This window comes from Capsicum annuum, chromosome 2 (genome assembly GCF_002878395.1).
Source record: "Capsicum annuum cultivar UCD-10X-F1 chromosome 2, UCD10Xv1.1, whole genome shotgun sequence".
Taxonomy (NCBI): Eukaryota; Viridiplantae; Streptophyta; class Magnoliopsida; order Solanales; family Solanaceae; genus Capsicum; species Capsicum annuum.
In genome coordinates, this window is record NC_061112.1 from 53085217 (window position 1) to 53095229 (window position 10013).

Below are 10013 nucleotides of genomic sequence, written 5' to 3' on the forward strand. Positions count from 1 at the left end.
GCTATAGAGTATAGCCTCTCATTAAGGGTCTTTTGGTCATTTACTATGTAATAAGTGTAGCCTAAGACTTTAAATAGCTTTTATTAGATCATTTTCAACAATTTTGATGAATATTGATAGAATACTCTTTTAGAGTATCTTACAAGTGTGGAATCACTTGTGCAAGTGTGGATTCACTTGTGGCAACGTGGAATCATTATGTTGGTTACCCATTTTTGAAACGAGGGTTGCTTGGGTATTTTGGTTCCCTTGAGGTGTTCGTAAGAACTTGGTGGTGTTTGTATGAATTTTAGGGGTCTTTGGGTTTGATACACCCTTAGGTTCTTAGGATTTGTATACTTTTATGTCAAGTTATTTATCTATCTTTACTCATTGCTTCTTTTTTATCTTATGTTCTCGGCTTGTCTTGTTTTTGTAGCTTTGTGTTCCATCTTGTTATCGTGTGTTGTTGGCTGGTTTTATATCATTTGATATCAGAGAAAGGATTTATTTTGTTCCTATGAGATCAATCTTCGGTTTGTTGACTCAAAAATCACAAAAAGAGGCGTTGAAAATCCGAAAATTAAAAAAAAAAAAGAAATCTGTCCAGTTTTTATGTTTTGGCCAAACTTATGAACATAGATTTAGGAGTTTGTTTATGTTTTTTTGATTATTTTAGTGTTAGGTTCTTCTTCACTAGCACTACTAGAGTCTAGATCCAAATTTTGAGCAATTTCTGAGTTCTTGAACTTTAAAGGTTGTTGTTTTTTAGGATTGTTGGCTTGAAAATATGTTATTGATGTTTGTTGTTGAGGATTTGAGCTTGAACATATGTTGTTGATGTGTGGTTTTCCAACGTGCACCTAGAACTTCAATTTCAAAAGTGGTGTTCTTAGTGTTCTTCGCCATCTTCATGTTTTGTTGAAGAAGAGTCTTAAAAAAGGAGTGTTTGATCTAGAAACCAAGTGAAGAAGAGTATAGTATTTGTTTGTCTTCAAACAAGTACCAAAAATATACCAAAGAAGTAAGGGGACAACAATACTTTCAAAAGGAATCATCACCAAACGGGAGAAAGGGGGTCTTCCTGAGGTTACAAAAGAGGAAAGGGCCCAACAACCTTTTAAAAAGGTGTTTTGCCAAAAGGGTGCAAACAAAGTCAAACCTTTTTGAATATTGAAAAGGGCTCCAAGTCTTATGTTTTCCTTCCCAAATCTGATTTCCACTTTTCCAATTAAAGATTGATCAAATACAAATTGAAGACAAGAATTTTTTTTTCACATTTCAACAATTCCAATTCCCAATCCAAGGCTGCCACGTGGCTGCCACGTCATCATCCTTTAAAAAATGACCTAAGGCTCAAAATTTCAATTTTCTAAGTTTCTTTTATTTGTTTCTTTAGTTTCATTTCTTGTTCCTAATACTGATCGGCAACTAGTAATCACCTACTAGTTTGTGTATTAGATTTTGCATCTGTTTACTTCGTGTTTGCATTCTTTGTGTGCTTTTATCTTTTTGTGACTTTTTGTAGTTTCTTGGTTCAAGTCCGTTCATATTTTCTTTGAGTCATTTCAAACAAGAATATATTCCGACCTCAAGCCACAATTGGTACCAATTAATCTCATTGGAGTATAAATGAGATACCAACATTTGCGATGCCAATTAAGTGACTTTTCAAAGGTGTGAGTTTAAGAGCTTATGAGGTTGATTTACTAACCTTAATGTGTTTGCTATTTTAGTTTTTTTTAGCTTTTCTTAATAGGTACAATTGCTCAATAAGGTGAAACATTACACACCTTGGAAAATGACACCATAAATGCTATGTTAGTTGCCATCATAGAGAAGCTTGATGCTATGAATAGCTGATGGGATAACATGATAAATCATCAAAACTTCCCTAAGTCTATCCTTTCCAATCCACTAATTTTTCAAGCTTCCTTGAGTAGACATGCTCCAAATGAGCTACAAGGTAATCAAACTAACTCTTGCACTCTAGTAAACAAGTCTAGTAGCCAATTAAGTATGAAAGATAGTTTGTCTATAAGTGAGCCTAATGTCTCTTTACTTCATAATGATAATTTACAAATTAAAAGTGTGGATACACTAGTTGATCCTTATGATAACAAAATTGACTCTTCTAGTAAGATCGATTTGTGTCCACCTAGTGTTGAAACCTTTGTGATAAGTGATGGTACATTGTCTTGTGGAAATAATGTGGACCAACTTATGTGTAAACCTATCCCATCACTTAGGAATGTTTGTGGAATGTTTAAAGGACCTCAAGTGAATGGTGATGTTGAGAGTGTTGGTAGATTGAATGGGAATGACTCTATAATTGCCCTTGTTGATGATCATACTAGAATAGAGGGTACAAATAATTGTATTGCTGGTAATCTTGGGGAAATAAAGTGTTTCCTAAACCTATGCCCATGGACACTCCACCCATTTGATCCCAGTGATCATTTGAAATATGGTGATGATGATGTCTTTTGGAATGACTTAAATGTTCATGAAATGTATGGCCATCCTTTCTCGATTTGAAAGTCTATTTGTTGTTCCAAGAAGAGTCTATGTTTTCCACTTGATAAATAACTCTTGTTCCTTGTTTCTTGTCATACTTATATAGATAGACTAGTTGATTCTTTCTTGGAAGGGTATTCGGGTAAGAGGGAGGTGTGATATTTTTAGACATGGTTTCTTATGATTGGAACGGTAGTCTACTTCCTAAAGACTCCTTGCTTCCATCCTTAGTTGTTCCAACATGTAATGATTTGCTTGGTTATGATTTTAATGGAATTCACTTAAGGGAAATTCTGGATGTTAGTCATAGCCAACTCCTTTGCACTTTAAATGATGACTTTTCTCCAAATGTCGTGAAGAATGTTTAGTTATATGTGAAGTTTAAGCAACCTTGTAAAGATGTTATGATTTATTAACCTAACCCTAACCCTCATACCTTGAGGAACTTGTGTTTGCTTCTCCTCTCTTTAATTTTGTAACGTGTGGATTCGAGGTCGAATCCTTTTCAAGAAGGCGAGGATGATACGAATCAAAGAAGCATTTTAGCTTTCAACGATACCATTGGAGGCCACATATATAAAGACTCAAGTTTGGGTTTGCCTAACCAAGAGGACAAGTGTTGAAATATGAAGAATAGCCCAATTACACTCCAAGAACGCCCTATTAAGGGCTTTTTTGTCATTTCATAAAGTATAGAGGTGCTTATGGAGTGTAGCCTCTCATTAAGGTCCTTTTGGTCATTTACTATGTAATAAGTGTAGCCTAAGACTTTAAATAGCTTTCATTAGGTCATTTTTCAGCAATTTTGATGAATATTGATAGAATACTCTTTTAGAGTGTCTTACAAGTGTGGAATCACTTGTTCAAGTGTGGATTTACTTATGGAACCATGGAATTATTGTGTTGGTTATCCATTTAGAAACAAGGGTTGCTTGGGGATTCTAGTTCTCTTGAGGTATTCGTAAGAACTTGGTGTTGTTTGTATAAGTTTTAGGGGTCTTTGGGTTTGATACACCCTTAGGTTCTTAGGATTTGTATACTCTTATGTCAAGTTATTTATCTATCTTTATGTATTGCTTGTTTGTTATCTTGTGTTCTCCGCTTGTCTTGTTTCTGTATCTTTGTGTTCCATCTAGTTATCATGTGTTGTTTGCTGGTTTTGTATCAATAAGTCACCAAATAGATATAATAAATCACTACGAGCTCTGCAAATATGATGTAGTCACACACAAAACATAGATTTGTGTCTATAGTGATCTTATAACTATATAGTTTTTGTATTGTACCAGTCTCACTCTGCACCATATTAGAACTCACAAGAATCACTCATTTGTACATACTTGCTGAAGGATCTTATTTCTACCCAACTAGTCATGACCTGCAGGGGACAACCTAGGGTCTATGTACCATACCAGTGTGGTACCTAATCCATAACATAACCGCTCGTCCTTAAGACACTTAATAACAGAATAGTATATATAATCTTAACCTCTTTCATTATATCTCAGTATGTTCTCATATTCAATTATCTCTCATAATATTATCACAAAGTACATAATAATTTATTAAATGTACATAATTCTAACAGTTATTTAAAGATAGAGTTCAACAGTTATAAGCTTATTCACACTAACATTGTCAAGCCAAACAAATAATCAACTATGACTTATATCCAAAGATCAACCACATTCTTATCAATTCAAACACATAAAAGAGTCTAAATTAAGTCTAATTCCACATAAATCGTAAGATAATCAAAGAACCCAAATCAAGCAAGCTAAATCACATGAGCTTTTCTTTTCCTTAATGTCTCAGAACGTTCAAAGTCCAAACCAAACAATTATAAAAGGAATTAATAATCTACTATTCAATTATACACTTTGAAAATTCAAACCTACTAATTCTACCCATATTCACCATTTATAACATTACCCCATAGATCAATAAACCATCAACTAGTCCACAATACTTACCGTAATTCGAGGTTCCTAATCACCACTAAGGAGAACAAATTTATGCTAGAAAATATCAATTTACAAAATAGAAGCATTCTAGATAATTAGTACATCTACCCCTAGGTTTTCCCACCCTTTTCATGAAACTAGGGTATTAACCCATAATTCTACTATTCTAATCTCCTTAACTATTCTACGATGTTAACAAATTATTAGGCAAAGAGAGTGATGAAATAACTTACTTCCATGAGAAAATCCACCTTAGCCTTGGAAAAATTGCCTCTTTGGAGCTCTGGAATGAAGTTTTAGAGTTTATGATATGAAACTTGAAATAAGTGATTTAAATAGGCAATCTATCTTATGTCATATGCTGTAGCAAACCTTTTTTTTTGCTATAGTGAATCCACTATGGCGAAATAGGAGTCATTATGGAGAGGCTTGGCAATTTGCCTAGCTTTGCTATGGTTAGACTCTGACGATTATGATAGTCTTGCTGTAGTCAGAATTCCACCATTGTAGTCATCCTTAACCTGTATATAATGCCCCGAATCTAGTAACCAAAACTCTACACGATGCTCATGACCCCGAAGGACCACAACCTAACCCTTGACTGATATCTGCACCTAAACACTACTTAATATACATATATAAATATGAAAACATAAGCTGTAAGGCCATAAGGTTCAAATCTAAAACATAAAATCTGATAAAACAATGTTTAAATGGGGTATATAAATACCTAAAAATAAAATAAACTGTCTGAATATACTATAGTCTGAAAGCCTCTAAACAGTCTGAATAAGGATTTGATGGGACATGTCCCCAACTAACTCCAACTACTGAAATGAACTAAGTACTAAAATGATAAAGTAATGATCATGTCCTCGAAGGATGAGGACTCACTGCTAACTCTTACTTCTGGATAATGAAATGTTACTGATGCTCTGGAGCTCGTGCTTCTGAACTTGTGGCGTAAAGTAAAACACTATAGCACAAATGCATCAGTACGATTGAATGTAATGGTATGCGTATGAGATAGGCTGAATGCAAGGGTTCATATGTATGGACAATATTAAATGACTGTATAACATGAACGTGAGAATACACGCATAAACAAGTAACTGTAACTAAGACCACACTGACACTGGGTATTAAGTTTTGAGTACTGATTTACTAACTTCTGGGTTTACTGATACTGATAACTGAGTCTACTGAATACTAGGGAACTGATGGTATGTTATTGATAGAGAAATGATTGTTTCTAACAATTTTAATTATGAAGAATTGGTCTGATTGACTGTATCTGACAGTCCTGAAACTGATACTGGTAACATGAGTTACTGATAATTGACATAACTGATATAACTGAGATAACTGGTATAACTGATATAACTGATACTGAGCTATTGTATCTGATAGTCTATGTTCTGATGGAACTAGCTGAGTTCCATGCTATTCTGAGTTGACTGTATTTGACAGTCCTGAATTCTGTAGAACTATCTGAGTTCTATTATTGAGACTGAATGATTCTATCTGACAGTCTTGATTCTATAACTGAAACTTTGGTAACTAGTTATCTAACCAACATGCCTCAAATAATCGCAATATAGCTGAGTTAGGGTCCAATCTGTAACCCTAATTGGAAGGTTGTCAATACTGCACCACTGGTAAGGAAAATCTATGAATAACCCTCATATAACAGGTAACTCTAGTGAGAACGGTGGGAACCCTCATATAATAGGTTAAGCCACCTCATCTACCCTCATATAACAGGCTATGATGTCTCAACCTACGCTGGATACGTAGTTCAGGAACACAAGGATTGCTTCTAAGAATCACACCCTCATATAACAGGTGAGTTCCCATCCTTTGATTTGATCTGTGCTAATTCTTACTCCCATCTGAATAGACATTGAACATAATTAACTAAACTGGACTAGAATGATTTCATGGAGTTCCGTTGACTGACGGAATACTACTGAAATTTTTGAATTTACTGAGATTTCCTGAGTCACATGACTGACTGAGTTATATGGATCATGGCTTGACTAAGGGTATCATGAAACATGACACTGGCTCTAGGTACACAACTATATTTTTTGGGTACAAGTACCCCTAGGACTCGATAGAAGGAAACTGATAAAGCATGACTTTCTTGAATACATGGCCAACATCAATAATTCATACTACAAAAGTAGGGGATATTTTATGAAGCACATGGTTATCATAATCTTGTATATAACTTAGAATGAACATGATCATGTTTTAACTTCATTTTAACACCATGATTATATCATCATGCAATTGCATTACACAACAATCCTCATGGAAATCATTTTAAACATAAGGGAACACATACATTCATAACTTGTGTCACAGTCTAATTATCAAGCATAATTTCTATTCTCCTAGGCATTTTATCAAACACATAGGTTGCATGATTTAAGGCTTAGGTATGAGAATGAATTTAATACAACCTTACATCGCAATTCAACCCAATTTCAAGATTTAAGTCCACATATTAGCGTAATTTCATAAATACATAATAATGGTTCCATCTTGGAATTCATACAACAACACATGAACATAATTCAATTCATAGAATGAATATCACAATTCGTAATTTAAAACTTGATTCTTGGGCTTCATGGACGAAAGAAGTCCATGAATGAACACTATGCATACCTTAGATGGAAGATTCTTGATGATTCGCAGAGAAATTTGCTTGAACTTGGATTGTCAATTGAAAACCCTAATATGTTCTTCAGAGGATTTTGAGAGAAAAGGATGTATTTTGGTGTAAATGAGGTTTAATCCCGTGTTTAAGCCATATATAGGGTTGGTAGAATTACCCTTTTGCCCTTAAAAACACGGACATTTAATGACTAAATAACTGGGCACCGATGCTATGAGTGATGCGGTACGTCAAGGGCTGCGGCGCTATACTTGACGCAGCACACCATGAACGCGTCGAACCTCAGTTGTTTTGGATCTGGTAGTCTGTACAATTGGTGACCAATGCGATTGGTGATGCAGCGCGCCAAGATCATGTTGGTCCACTATTTTAAACCTCTAATCTTGATCTAAACGAATTTCCAAAAAAATTTGAAACTCGTCCGGGAACACCTATTGACCTTCCTGATCATGAATCAATAAAAATACGGACCATTAAAGGACATTAAGGTGGCAAAATGAATTTGCCCACTTTTGAAGCCCAAAATTAAGCTAAGTCTGGAATATAGCTAGAATTTTCTAAGTCTAGGACCTCCTTGACATGCTTAAAAGACTGTATTAAGCTGTAGAATTTTCCAGGGTCTTACAATATCTCCCCCTTGAGAACATTCGTCCTCGAATGAGACTGACTGAGAGCGAAGAAATGATAGACTGAAACACATACTGAGCATGAACGACTGGAACATAATTTCATGACTGACATGACTGATATCTAAATATATCATACTAAGCATGCATAGCTGATACATGTGTAACTGATTCGTAAATGCATGACTGAGTGTTCTGATAAGCTGGGTTTTCTCATGATAAGAATACATATCTGATGCATAATACGTAACTGACATGATGCATAACTGATTATGTAATGGTACTTAGTACCAAGTTTATAACGAAATTCTGAGCATGAAACTGAATACCAAGTTGGTAATAAAATTGAATATGTAAACTGGGTAATCTTAAGGAAAGCTTTTATCTTGGACTGAGTCTTATTTAGCGGAGAAGAGGTGAGGATACTTGGTACACATGTTTGCTTCAGCTTCCCTAGTAGCTCCCTCAATGGACTAATTCCGCGAAAAAACTTTGACTAGAGGGAATTCTTTGTTCCTCAGTCTGCGAATCTGGTATTCTAGGATTTTGACTGTGATTTTCCTTATGAGAGAACTATTCTGAACATTTATGCTCTGAATAGGGACTACAACTTCCGGGTCACCTATACACTTCTTGATCAAAGATACATAGAAAACTAGATGAACTAAGGCTAGATCTAAAGGCAACTCGAGCTTATGAGCTATCTTACCATAACAACTGAGAATTTTTGAAGGGACCGACATATAGGGGACTGAGCTTTCCTTTCTTGCTGAATTGCTTCACTCCCTACATGGGAGTGATCTTGCGATACACATAGTCACCAATCTTGAGCACGCATAAATAGGAATATGAGAACATAGCTAAGTTTGTAACAGATGACATGAACTAAGTCTGGAACGTGATGCATAAACTGAATACTGTGAACTGAATATCGTGAACAGAATCGAGCCTCCAATTATATGGCACTTCTCTAATATTGGAACTTGAGGGTTAAATTATGAGTATCCCCTACTCCAAACTGGATTCATTACGTAAAGAGAGAATAGGATGCTTATGTTATGAAAGTTCAGGGAATTATTGTGTATCTCCCCGTTGGGACACTATATCTCTCAAAGAATTCTGACTTGGATGAGCTGCTGGGGAAGCTGAAGTGATGCACAAGGCACCTATGAACTGATTCTTAAATAAATAACTGGGATCTAAATTGAAACATGATACATGAACTGAGCTGAACTTACATCTATCTAGTTGGTTCACCTTAGAATGGTTATATCCATGAGACTTTGGATAGTATGTCTAGATGGAAGGGAAAGGAACTCAAACCATGCAAACTTGTCCGTCTGACTGCTAAACTGAATTACTGGTTTTACGGACTAACTCATGCTGAAAGATTATAGTCAACTGGAGCCTTTTCTCTAACACTCTTTATATAGAGTTCTAGCGGCTTTAGTGTTCTAGTAAATCTTGGCCTTGTCTAAATAAGACAGCTGAATGAGAAAATCATTACATGGCTAAAGTTCTGTAAGATGAGTTGAGGCCTACAAACACCATTTAAGATAAAATGACTAAGCCTCTTGCACTGAAACAAAGATTACTAAAAAGATTCACATGGGTGCTGAACACGAGTGCATAAATGTACTACTAATCTGATTAACTGGATAGCTAACAGCTGAATACTGGGCGTGTAAAACTAAACTTTACTTGGTCTGAATAGCTGGACTAAGACTATAGAGTATTATACACAGAAGTTAATGGCTGACTGGGTATCATGAGAAAACTGAGCATAAATTTTATGAAAGATGTATTAATTGCAGATGCAAGACCGAGTGTACGACATGATTTGGAAACATTTCATAGAATGAGGTACTAAAATACTAATAATTGAGTATCTGACAACTATATGCTATGGTCAAGAAAGCCTGGAACTAAACTGAGTTTCTGATCTGATTACTGAATTAAAGCTGACACTATAACTAGGATTCATACTAGAACTAAATGCCGGGTTCTGATAACTGAACATTGATAACTGTGGTTTAGACTAATACTGAAGTACTTAATTTTGAGACTGAACACTGATTTCTGAGTACTAAATGCTGAAACTGTAACTGAGATGGCAACTGATTTTTGATAGTTACGCAATAAAGACTAACATAAGTCGAGGATCTAAAAGTGTACTCTCACTCTTTACTTTCCCAACTTCTAATTACAACCTCTTGCTATCCCTTTCTTACACACTTAATA